Source organism: Miscanthus floridulus, chromosome 1 (genome assembly GCF_019320115.1).
Source record: "Miscanthus floridulus cultivar M001 chromosome 1, ASM1932011v1, whole genome shotgun sequence".
Taxonomy (NCBI): Eukaryota; Viridiplantae; Streptophyta; class Magnoliopsida; order Poales; family Poaceae; genus Miscanthus; species Miscanthus floridulus.
Window position 1 is genome coordinate 128,406,125 of NC_089580.1, and position 13,008 is coordinate 128,419,132.

Sequence of the window (13,008 nt, forward strand, 5' to 3'; positions counted from 1 at the left end):
GCTTTTGCAGAACTTACCTATTTTATACTGGGATTGTAGGCAGGGGACGGAGAAGCTACGTTTGTAGCTGTGGGTGTAGATGCACCCCCCACGAGATACAAAACTAGTGATAAAGTTTAATATGCATCCTCTACGGGACTGTCCATGCACACAAGGCAGTCGCACCCCTTTAATTTGTTCTATCTTCGCCATTGATTATATGTGGCACAATAAAGAAGTCTTATGATAACCATTCTGACTTCTAGGCGGGGAAGCTCTCCCCTCCATAGTTCGCGTAAAAAAAATCATTCTGACTATTTCAACATATATTCTCATATGCAAGTTTGCATAAAAGGTAATTTGTACTATATATATACAGTACACAAAATGAAAACTTTTTTTTGTATAGTGCTACATATATACACCGCTACGCGGTTAGACAATGAACACTGAAAGTTCCTAATATTCCTAAATTTACTGTACAATGTTTCGTTAGTTTTATATATTTGTATTCAGCTACATGTGCTGTGTTGTCTGCTTGGTTGTTAAAATAGTGTGATTCCCTAATTTAATCTGCTTAAGCACATAGTTATATACAGCATGATCCAAGGCATTTATTTATTTTCTGAAACATGCATGTTTTCATGCCTCAGCAGGAAATTTAATGTTTAAGAACTGAGCCAGCTGGATGTCTTGATTCTTGTAAGAATTACAGACAGAGCTGCAGCATGCAGCAATGGAAGAAGTAGAAGCGGATCAGAATATCAGGTGCAGCAGCCTGCGTGCAGCAGGGAAAGAATTGCACAAGAACCAAGCCAAGAATGGTAATAGTACAGTTGCAGAGACGATGAGGATGCAGCATCTGATGTTTAGAAGAAAGACTAGGGTCTGATCTGACCTGATTCCAGTCAGCCAATAACTGCCTCTGCTACGGTGCGATCTTGCTTTGGGTGGAGAGCCTTGTGAAAGTTGCCCGGAGGGCCCCAGAGAGTGCTTCAAGAAACTGAAGAACTAAAAATTTACATGACCCAAACAGTAAGATATGCACACATTGGGGACTAAGTCTATGTCCAAGGAACTCATACGGGCACCCAAATCTAAAATGGGTAGCAAGAGACATAAAATTAGCCTCCAACAGAGTACCTATATGGGAGACCTATTTTGGGTTGCCTGGGAGGCACAACCCAAATATGAGCATCCTCTCTCCTGGAAACCCATTTGCAAAAAGGATTCTCTTTTGTGTCTTGTTGTTGGAGAAGGTGCTGAATAAGTATTAAACATTTTGTCTGTAGCGCTACCCAAAGGACGAATAAGTCTTGTATTTTGGGTGTTGTTGTTAGAGATAGCCTAACTGATATAGTATGCAGAGTGGACAGTGCAGTTCTTAAATTACTGAACTTGGTCAGTATGTACAATTACAATGAGCAGGATATAACCGACCTGTTCGCTGGTTGGTTTTTGGGCTGGTTTAGGCTGACTGGTGTTGGTTTATTGTGAGAGAAAAACACTGTTGGCTGGCTGAAACCAACAAGCGAACAGGCTGAACATATTCTCGGAACAAAGATCAAATTAAGAAAAGAGAAGAAACACACATTAGTTAATAAGGAAAGCACAAGTGAACTAATATGAGCAAGATCATGAAGAAATATCAATCCATCAACAATTACACATGCAGATGCAGTACTGGAGCTATATACCAGATCTGTTCCAACCAGTGAGCCTCGATCGTTTACGATGAAACAAACAGGCTGTTGACGCGCGTGTCAGTGCCTCAGTTCCTCGGCCCAATTTCTCCTTTTTGCTAGCTGTTGATTGTCTTCACAGTCCAAGATCCAAAGAGCACGCATTCATTCCCTGCCGTCGAGGAGGATATTGACGACGATGGCGAGGGCAAATGCAGAAGCGTCGACGCCGTCCGGGTGACTGTGGCGCCGTCTTCGGCAGCGTCCGGCGGGCAGTCGAGGTTCACCCCGAACAAGCGGACACGCTTTGACCTCGTCGCCTCCACCGCGGATGCAGCAACGTGCACGGGCATCGACGTAAGAACAACGGCGGCCGGCACCTGCGGGCGCAGGAACAGCACGTGCCGGCTGGGCGCCAGAGTGGAGCCGCCGTAGTCCTGCCACGGGCAGATGGGCACCGACGGGAGCGGCAGGAGGCGCTGCAGCAGACGCCAGCGGCGGCTGCAGGAACGCGAGGTCCTGGCGGCGGCGGCGGAAATCGATGAAGAAGCGGCCGCGCGGGGCGCCCTCGCCGCCCGCGCCACGCGCGAACAAGACTGTGTCCCCGGCGCCGAGGCGCTTCTCCTTCACGAAGCGGCTCCATCCCTTGGTCATCACGTAGCTCTGGCTGCTGTTCCAGTACGAGTAGCGGAAGCGCCACGACTTCCCCGCCCGGTCCTCGAAGCTAAGCACCAGCCCCTTCCCGCCGGGCGCCGCGGCGGCGGCGGCGGCGGCCGAGGCGTCCAGCGCGGGGAAGTAGCGCTCCGCGTGCTGCTTTGGGATGACCAGGCGGTTGAGCTTCCCCACGTCGCTCGGGGTGACCACCTTCTCGAACATGTGCTCCTTCTCCACCCACGCCACGCCGCCGCGAGGCCTCTCGGAATCCTCGACGACACGGGCATGCGCGGGCGTGAACTCCATGGGGCTCCCCGCTCACACGCGTCTAGAGCGAGCTCCGGCTGCTGCTGCTATAGCTGTTGACTTTTGACTAGTATGCTACTTCGATCCAGGGAGGGAGGGATCTGGTGGTATGTAACAGTACTATATCCCACAACTATTCTTAGGAGGAGGGGGTTTAGGGTTAGATTAGCTCAATATTATATGTGGATGCAGCTCTGTCGAACTTGCTAGGATAGCAGACGATTGGCTAGCTGCTGGATAAAGAGTGCTGTTTGTTCTTGTAACTTGGTGATCAAAAGATACTCCTATATAGGGAAGAAATGGGATCTAGCTTGCTGGGAGCTCTGTGGAGGCGTGGTTGCTGTGTGTGGTTTGCAATTGTGAGATCTTCAGCAAAGGTGCTGTGGCTGTAGATCAGTAGGCATCAGTGTACATGAGACAGGGAGGGGCGGAAGGTTGGGAAGAGCGATACAAAGCAGCCCCCAGCTAGCTTCATAGGGACTGTCCTCCAATAATTAGAACCTAAACATAACACTCATTCTCTTGATTTGGGTCATGCACAGAAAAAATAGTCCACACCAGATTTAGCTTCTCCAACAGCCAACGCCAATCACTCCCCCGTCATCTACAGTACACCGGTAAAAATATCTCCCTCTCTCCTCATCTCTCTCCCCCCTCGTCACTTCTGCTTCCCCTCCCTCCCCTATCCTCCTGATCTCCCGAAACGGACAGGGCGGCGACGCGAGCGCACCTCGGCGGTGCCCGGACCTTGGCGCGGCGACGGCCGCCGTCGCAGGGTGGCCACGCCAGTGGCCCCCTCCGCCTCCTTCCTCCCTCTCTCTCTCTGCTCTACGACCTCCTCCTCTCTCCTCCTCTGCCTCTCTCGGTCTCTCCCCTTGCATTCCTCTCTCTCTCTCTTCCTCGCTTCATTCGCCACGAAACGCCGCCGATCCCCGCGCTGCGGCAGCGCGCGGTGACCTACCCCGGCACGTCAGCTGGCCGGCCGGCCCCTGGCGAGACGACAACGCCGGCCTAGGGTTTCGTGTCTCCATCGCTCGGCTGTCCCCGGATCGACCGGGGCCCGGCGTGGGTGATGTCGTGCCTACCGCCTGTGGACGCCCTCGTCGAAGGCGCCCACCTCACCCGCAGGCCCGCTCGTTCGCTCCGCCGCCACCGCGACGTCCAGCGGCCAGATCCGCGTAGGGGGAGTGGCGGCGGGCGTCGGAGGGCTCGGTCGAGGACTCCGCGAGGCTGGAGACAGAGGAGGAAGGGAGTGGTTCCACGGTGGTAGATCCGCCGGTCCTAGTCGCCGGAGATGGACTCCTCCATCGAGAAGGTGAGCTCCGATCCGCGGTCTCCCCGCTCGATCTGTGTCCCAGGATGCGGGGTTGGTGCGGGTGTTTATTAATCGCACTGTCTGTTTCATTCTTCTGCCGACGCAGCAGGGGAGCGGGGCGCTGGATCCAGGACGAGGGCCCCGCTGGCCTCCGGCGAGGCCAAGGCCTGCACCGAGTGCCACACCTCCGAGCTCGAGCACTTTCCTCTTCTTTCCCATCCCGCAAAATGGTTGTGTTGGCGCGGCAGAGAATTAGGATCGAGGAGAGAGACAAAGGCATATTTTGGTTCCCACTCGACTCCGACGTAAATTGAGTCTTTGGTTTGGGTACTCCGTTGGACCGTCGTTTTTTCACCTAAAGCAACACGACGTATATTGGGGTTTGAGTGCCGTGATGGCTAGGCTATTGGAGACAGTCTAAGGAGGAAGATGAAGCGGCCGACATCTAGCATTCTACTAGTAGCTGAGGCCGGTGGTGGGGAGAGGAGGAGGGGCGAGAGGGACTGGAGGGCGATGTGAGAGGGGTGGGGCCCACGAGCAACGAATGATAGGGCTTGAGATCATGTGAGCTATGCATATCACTCTCAGCTCAGGCTATTGGGATCCTCTCACCTCTCTAGCTAGCTCCTCCATTCATGGATGGATGGATGGATGATCTCGCGGCTGCAGTGATTCAGCAATTGCGTGTTGACACTTGACAGCATGAATGATAAGATGCAGGTATGGGAAAAAAATATCTGCTCCTCCTGGATCGGTAGGTCGTGGCAGAATAATGGACAGTACTCCCTCTTTTCTCTCTCTCTCTCTCTCTTAGTTTTTCATCAATGCCTTGATCTATATTCGTATCCATTGATCATGAGATTGCGCTAGCTACTGAGCCACTGAGGATTCCTGCAATGCCCAACTCCCCACCAGTGTGCTACTACTACTAGGGCCTTGTTTAGATTGTAAGTTTTTTCACTTTCTTTTCATTATATCAAATTTTTAGACACATGCATGAAGTATTAAATGTAGATAAAAAAATAACTAATTATATAGTTTGATTGTAAATTACGAGACGAATTTTTTGAGCCTAGTTAGATCATGATTGAACAATAATTATCAAATACAAACAAAAATGCTACAGTGCCAAATACTGATTTATAACCCCAATCTAAACGAGGAAGAAGCAATTAACTGCAGCAGGTTCCGACCTGCCGTAGTGCTGTACATCTTCTAGCAGCTAGCTTGACACAGCACAAGTAATGTGCAGCTGTTGCAATGGCGGTGTTCCATCGCCTTTGCGCTGCGCGGTGAGGACAACCGAAATTGCACACATGCATATTATGCTCATTTTTTTAACACTTCTCCTAATTTCAGGTGCTTGTTTTTTGTTTTGTTTTGTTGAGACATATAATTTTTTATTGTTTGACTATCAAAAAATATAAATTATTCTTATAATTATATTTGTTGGCTGTCTAAAATTATTACCTAAAAATTCATGCCCCTGAAAGATAGCAACTCATGTTTTTCATTGGTTCTTGCAATTAAAGTATATAAACTTTGTACTCTTTAACTACACGCCCTAATTCCAAATATATATCTTCAATTAGGACAATGATACGGTCTCAAATGTGACATTTGGCTTGTGACTTTTTGCTAAAATATACTTAAATAGTGGAAATTACATATTATAAAATAATTTCTCATGATGAATACAGTAGCATCAACCATATGCCGTGCGCGCTCGCATATTTCCATGTGCTGAATGCAATAATAAATATTCGGCCCCTAATTAAGAAATAATGCCCTAATTAAAAAATGTAACATGTATCTTATACTAGTAGTGCTGCTGGCGCATAGTTTAATATGCATGTAACGAGTGCCACGTAAGATTTTTTACTAGCATACTAGTATAAAATTGATTTTAGAAGATAACCTCATTACGTAACGAGAGAGGATTATCCCTGCATCTCCTAAAATACCTAGCGAACTTCACAAGTAAGTCAGTCTATTTAGAGACACAACACAAAAACAATATCTCTAGAAGTCACAAAAAAACAATATCTCTATAAATCTATTTACACAGATAGACTTCTAAAGAGGTCCGTCTCTAAAAATAAAACCTATTTTTAGAGTTGGACCCCATAAAGGGCTGACTTAGAAAACAGACCTGAAACCCACTTGCCTATCATCGTGATCACGTATATAAGCAGGCCCTTAGGGTTTGATTCGTCCGGCATTCTCTCAACTCTCTCCTCATTTTTTAGTCACGATCTCTCTCTCTCTCTCTCTCTCTCTCTCTCTCTCTCTCTCTCCTTTCTTGTCCCTCGACTCTCTCTAGATGACGCTGCGGCAGCTTGGCCAGTAGCAGGCACAATGGTAGGGTCTTGGCGGCCACTGACCGAGGGCGTGGCAAAAGCAGAGGCGGTGCCTTGACTGATGGCCTCCTGTCTGGTCGAGGGTGAGGCGGGCATGACAGTGGCATCCCAACGGCTGCCTGCACGAGTCAATAGGAATCGTTGAAACAAGTGGGCATTCAAGATCAATCAGGGTATTTTCACTGTAGTTTTGACCACTAGGTGTGTTTGAGTCCTTTAGCAGGGACACATATATGGGTCCTGGCCTCCCCTAATACTATATATTAATTTACTACCTATCGACTATCGTCCAAGATAGGATTTGAGGTTTGCTTAGATCAATATGTCATTGAACAATTGTCGTTCATTAGTTTAGGATCAAGAGACCCTAACTTCGAGTGCTTAATCATTCATTAGCAAATTTCAACTACGTTCTTTTCCTGTATTCTTCTATTTGCATTCATGGATTAGCATTCATGGCGAGGTTAATTAACCGGGCAGCGCACACGGTTGATAACTAGAGGAACGTGGTGCTACGATTGTGGGGTTCCGGGTTTTTATGATTGAAAACCAGATAATGTGTCAAGTTTTCACCTCATGGAAAATCAGGGCACCCTTATTCCCATCAATATATTCTCTCTTCATACGATATCACTTTTGAATAAACAACAGTATATGCATGTTTATTAGTGCAAAAAAGATGCATTAATGTATTCTTATTTCACTTGGTGTCTTTAGAAGACATAGATTTTGTAGTAACTGACGATAAAATTAAATATATTGTAAGAAAAATTAATGGGCAAAATATACCTTGAAAGTCTTTCTAATACGCCTTATGAAAGAAATGGAGATAAATATATGGGACAGTTGAAACTTGAAAGTACTCCGTCGACTTGATCTGCCATTAGAATCGAGATATGGTTGAGATCAGAGGACACAGAACGTACGTATGTAGATGCTCCTTGGTCGTTTTGCTCATAAACGGGGGAACAAAAGCTTCTTGGCCTAACCCAGTTGCATGATTGAAGGATCACAATCATCTATACTGGGTATAGGAGTATATATCGTCGAATATGTACAAGCAAATTGCTTGACGCTTTGGGCACTTGCAAACCAAATGGATCTCTAGATGCATGCACAATGATCCACTGATAGAGATCCCTCACACAGTGATATTGCGCTTCATTCTGATTGGTCGAGGACATGAGATACTTTGACCGGTGCAGAGAGCTAGCAGATGGAGCATGGGCGCGTGATTTGCACAAGTGGGTCGTCATAGAGGTCCCAGCAGGATTAAAGATAGACAACAGAGCTGTTTTTATACAAATCATCTGGTCCGTGGAGATAAGATCATGTGGCATGCATGCATTTTCATAACACTAACCGGCCGCTAGCCTCGCATAGTCCAATAAGAGCAGCAGATTCCGTGGGGGACCGGCCCGGCCCGAGTCCGCGTACGAGCATATGATATTATTGCATTGGCACACCAGCGGAAGCTCTGATGATGATTTAATTTGATGTGGACAAAATGTGCAGACGAAGCAAACAGTGTGCTTAACTGTATATATATGTCCATGCTATTTTCTGCAGTCTGAAGAGCTACCTTCTAATGACAAATCTGCGGCTTGATATGATTAATTGCATAGATATGATGCTGTACTGATGTCTGATGATCATATATAGTATCATAGTATCAGACACGCATGAACATATATACTACTCCCTCCATCCGCAGAAGAATGCAATTATGAGATGCGTGCCAGTCAAACTGACCCAAGTTTGAACAAGTTTATAGTAAATAATATTAACATTTATGTCTCTAAATAAATTTATTATGAAAGTATATTCTATAACTAATCTAATGATACTTATTTTGTATCATAAATGTTAGTATTTTTTGTATAAATTTAGTCAAAGTTTAAATTGTTTGACTTCTCAAAAAGCAAAAATTATATTATTTTGTGAACAGAGGGATTATGTTTCAGCAGCAAGTAGTCTAGCTAAGATCTCAAGGGGGCCTTTTGAGCTGAGCTTCTTGAGGCTCATAGTCATAGATCGAGGCGCACATATGTTTTGATTAATTTGAGGATAATATATACAGATGCACATACTATATGTTATCAGTTCTGGACACCCAATACCTGCAATGATAATTAATGCTCAAAGACACGAACCAATCTGCAGGTAAAGAAAGGAGAGAAAAAAGTGGGGACAGGAAGGCAGGCATCTAAACGAAGACAGATTATTGGGCTTAAGTAGAACACATAGTTTTTGCACATGTAAAGCAAGGGCAAAGGAAAAGGTACAGGAGAGAAACATGTTTAGTAATGGAAGGACTACAGCTTTTTTTTTTCCTTGCCACGCACAGTGCATGCAAGCAGCTTTTGGGCTTCAGTCGTAAGATGATAGTATTCAGAACAGAATTTCCGTAATTTGATTTATTTTCTCATGTCTACATACACAGCATCAATCATGTTAATGCATACTCCTATGTCCGTACATATTGATAATATACATATGTGTAATATGCAAAAAAATAAAATATCCTAGCTAGCTACTTTAAGAAAAGGATAAAAAAAATACTCGCATGCGTGGACCACCTATATATGCATAATTTCCTTCAGAATATGGTGTGGAAACTGGAAAGAAGTACTACTACATACTGTGTGACATAATTCAGAACTTGGGAGTATATATGTATGCAACAGAAGCACTAGCAACAGCCAATTAGACCGATATTATTGATCATATATATGTAGGCAACTAAGCAAGAGAAGGTCCATTTATATTGATTCAGAATTCAGATTTGAGTTTAATTAGCCTTGAGCTTCACATGCGCATCAATATGCATGTGTCATGGACAAGGTAATAAATAGCGTATAGCGGGTTAGTAGCGGATTGACGTCGAGGTAGCGGATTGCGGATAGCAGGCGATATTGCGGACGATAAGTTCCAATAGTGGCATCCGATAATCCCACATAAGTTTAAGTACATATATCATGAATAATGAGTATAAATAGACATTTAATTACACTCAAAGAATGCCTAAATCTGGACCTAGAGGCTACAGCCGATGCGTGAGTGTGTTTGAGTTGGGGGTGTGAGTCGTAGTGGGCTAGGCTGATTAGGGTTATTTGTTTCTACGCTATTGTAGCCTGTTGCATGCAATTGCGACCGCAATATCGCCCCGCTATTCAGAATTTTGGCCGTAAAGTTCTAGGCTGCAAAGTTCAGAGCGCTATCTCATAGCGGTACCGCTATTGTGGCCACAACTGCGGCCGCTACCGCCGCTATTTATTACGTTGGTCATGTAAGAACTATACGCATGATCATGTCCCTTACTGTGCTACAACCTTTTGCCTGATATATGCATATCCTAAATAGGAGCTCATTCATAATATCCCAGCTGGTCTCTCAAGAATAAACACCCGTACATGCGTACCCTCCACATATATGTAATTATTTCTAATATAATCATCATTATAACGCACCAGAGACACAATTGAAGATGGTAAAGCAGTACTTAATCGAGAGTAAGTGAGCATCCATGCATGCTAGCTAGCTTTACAATGCAATGCAATCTTTCCGTACCAATCTAACAGTGGCAGCTAGCTAGAGAGCTATGCTATATTGCCTCTGTGTGAGTGTGACTCTCTCAGCATAAGTACATTGACACTGTCATCTCAAGCTGATGTCCTCCGCCCCATCCCCATGGGAACGGATCGGGGAGATAGATAGGGTGCACGACAGAGGGAAGAAAGATCAAGAGGTCCCCGTGATGCGTGCGGCAGCGGAGCTAGGCCCTTTTATGGGGTCGGCAGACCCAATGAATTTTGGCAAATGCAATAGAATATCACTGTTACTGCAAGTAAACATTAATGACTCCAGCTTATAATATTGAAGGCCCCGGCGATTCATTCGGCTAGCTTCGCCACTGTGCGTGCCCCTGCGGTAGGGGGCGCAGGGCTCGCCATGTGTGGAGTGGCGTAGCTGGTGGGGGAAGAGCTAGCTAGCTTTAGCCAGCCATGCAGCTAGATAAGCTAGGGCACGCATTGAGTAATGGTGGTTGATCAAAGGTGAGTAGGGGACACCCCCCCCTTGGGTGAAGGCGACAGATCAATACAGCATGAGAGTGAAGAAGCGAGATGGTGGAGAAGGTACTAGCACATTAGTTGCGCATGTTTTATGGTGATGCTGCTGTGCGCTGTGCATCCATCCACACAAAGGCATTGATAGCGGCTTATTTACGCCTCTTCACTGGATCGTATTTGGCTTATAAACCATGGCTTATCAGCTAACGAATAGTATTTTTCTATAACACTAAATCAGCCAACAGTACTTTCAGCCATGACTTATAAGTCAAACAAGCCCAAACGAACAGGGCGCATTTTGACAGTCAAGGAACTTACGATTGTCAAACCTAATTTCTTGCATATCCATCCTTTTCGTAATTGCATTTTGGCAGTCAAGGAACCTTATGTGTATTGTATGTGCGCTTACTCTCCTCTCTGAAGCTTGTTGCAAGCAGAGCTGTGAAGGTAGGAAAAGGCACGTAGTCACATAGAGCTTTCGCAGTTCGGTTAAGGTATTGGTTAATGGTACTTGACAGACGACCGACCCATCAGATGCACCTCCACTCATCCGCGCCCTATTGAAGAAAAAAAAGTCCACTGGGCTTATCCTCCACGCACTCATCCACTGGCTTGCTCGCCTCTCGCCTCCTTCATCGCATGCGACATCTGCTCCCTCCATGGCCGGCAGCGGCGCCCTCACCCACCCCGGCGTCCTCCCCCAAAGGGAGCCCCCAACCCCCACAGATCCGGTGGCCCTTTCCCCCACAACTGGTGAGACCCATGGAGCACGAGCGACATCCTTTGAAGGTGGCGCGGCGGTGTTGTAGGGAGTCAGCGGCTCTCCCCTACCCAGGTGCGACGCCCTCCCCACTCCGACAGCGCCCTCTCTCGCCCCGACGACCATGCTTCCCCCACCCCGGCGGCCATGGTGCTCCCCGTGCCAGGCTCTCTCTCTTTCTCTCCCTATGTTGCAATTATATGTTTCAATTGTTTCAGAGGTATGTTGCAGTTGAATCATATGGATGTTGCATAAGTAGATCGGGGGTGTTGCGCATGTTGCAAGTGTTTCAAAGACATGTTGCAAGAGTATGTTTCGAGTGTTTCAGATGTTTCAGAGGTATGTTTCATCTGTGTTTTCTAGACGCATGTTGCAATTATGTTTATCTGGATGTTGCATATGTTTCACATATATGTTGCATGTGTTTTATTTGGATGGTGCGTATGGTTGCAATGGTTTTCAAGTGTGTTTCAGGTGTTTTTTCAAGTGTTTCAGAAGCATGTTTCAAGTGTTTCAACTGCCTTCAGACATATGCTGCAGCCGATGTATTTGGATGTTTCAAAAGTAGATCGGGTGTTGCATCTCTCCGCCTCCCACCTTCTGTTGCGTCGTCTCTCCCGGAGCCGGCAGAGCATCCATATGACGTCATGGCCAGGTCCTTCCGAATCGGAGGCGCCGCACGCCCTTCCCCTCTTGTCGCTCGAGCGGCCTGGGCCTCGCGTGCAGCGCGAAATGGGCGCGGCGCTGCATGGCGCGGTAGGGGCCTGCGGAAGGGGGCGTGACAGGGGGGCTTGCAGAGGGAGTGCGCTTGAGATGGCAAAGCGGTGGCAGGATGGGGGTGTGGAGAAGATAGACCGCGGATGGGGATGCACGCACACATGCTGGCGCTGTTTTCCGTACGCGGATGCTATTTTCTGAGGTGCGACTGGACGCCAAGACGCGTTCGGACGTCCGGACACTAGGGGTACCGCAAGGTATTTGGGGTGAAACTGGTCTAGACGGACACTAGGGGTACTGTAAGGTATTTGTGGTTAAACTGATCCAGACGGATTCACATGTGCACTGCTTTCATCTGCTAGCATTTCAAGGTAACAAACATCGATGATTCTTAATTAATCTTTCATATGTTCACTTTTGCTGAGTTTTGATCCTATGGCTCCATTCGTTGCGTTTCATTTTTTTCTCTTTTCCTTTTTTAGACAATGGAATATAATAGTTCTGGATTCAGATCTACCTCTTCATGAAGGAGGCATTAGTCCATGATTATTACAGATAACATCAAACGTATCAAAACAAAAGAGCTACACACGTTACTACCTCCATTCCAAATTATAAGATTTTTTTGCCTTTTTTTAGACACAATAGCTTTTGCTACGTATTTAGATGCATACTATATATGTCTAGATGTATAGTAATTCGCCAAAACAAATACTCGTTGATGTGACCGAACTAATTCGCCAAAACAGGAGCAATCTTTCTAGGAATCAAATCAGGACATCAACTCTAGTGCTAAGTTGTCATTACTTGACCTAAATTGGTCGGTGAAGGTCACAACGCTGCAAACTGCAAAGTATGCGTCGTTGCCCTCCTTGACTAGAGTCCCATTTGGATCCTACGGGATTTAAAAAACCAGGATAAAAAATTCTAGAATCTCTCATCCAAACATATTAGATCCTAAGGGATTCTAACATAGAGGTTCAGAATCCAATTCTCATCAAAATGTTTAAACACGTACCTCACTGGTGGTTCACCCTTCGGCCTTCACCTCCTTCTGCAGATATGCGGCCACGCCGTCGGATACGCCAACGCCCCTTCGACCTTCGTCTGGCTCCAGCCTCTCAACTTCGCTGGTATTCCTACCAGGTCAGAACCGATCGGGGAG

General features: G+C 46.4%; 1 pseudogene; it reads right to left on the reverse strand.

Annotated features, from left to right (window-relative positions):
• Positions 1–1,585: 1,585 nt before the first annotated feature.
• On the reverse strand, positions 1,586–2,919 carry LOC136493249 (putative B3 domain-containing protein Os10g0537100; annotated as a pseudogene).
• Between the last annotated feature and the right edge of the window lie 10,089 nt (positions 2,920–13,008).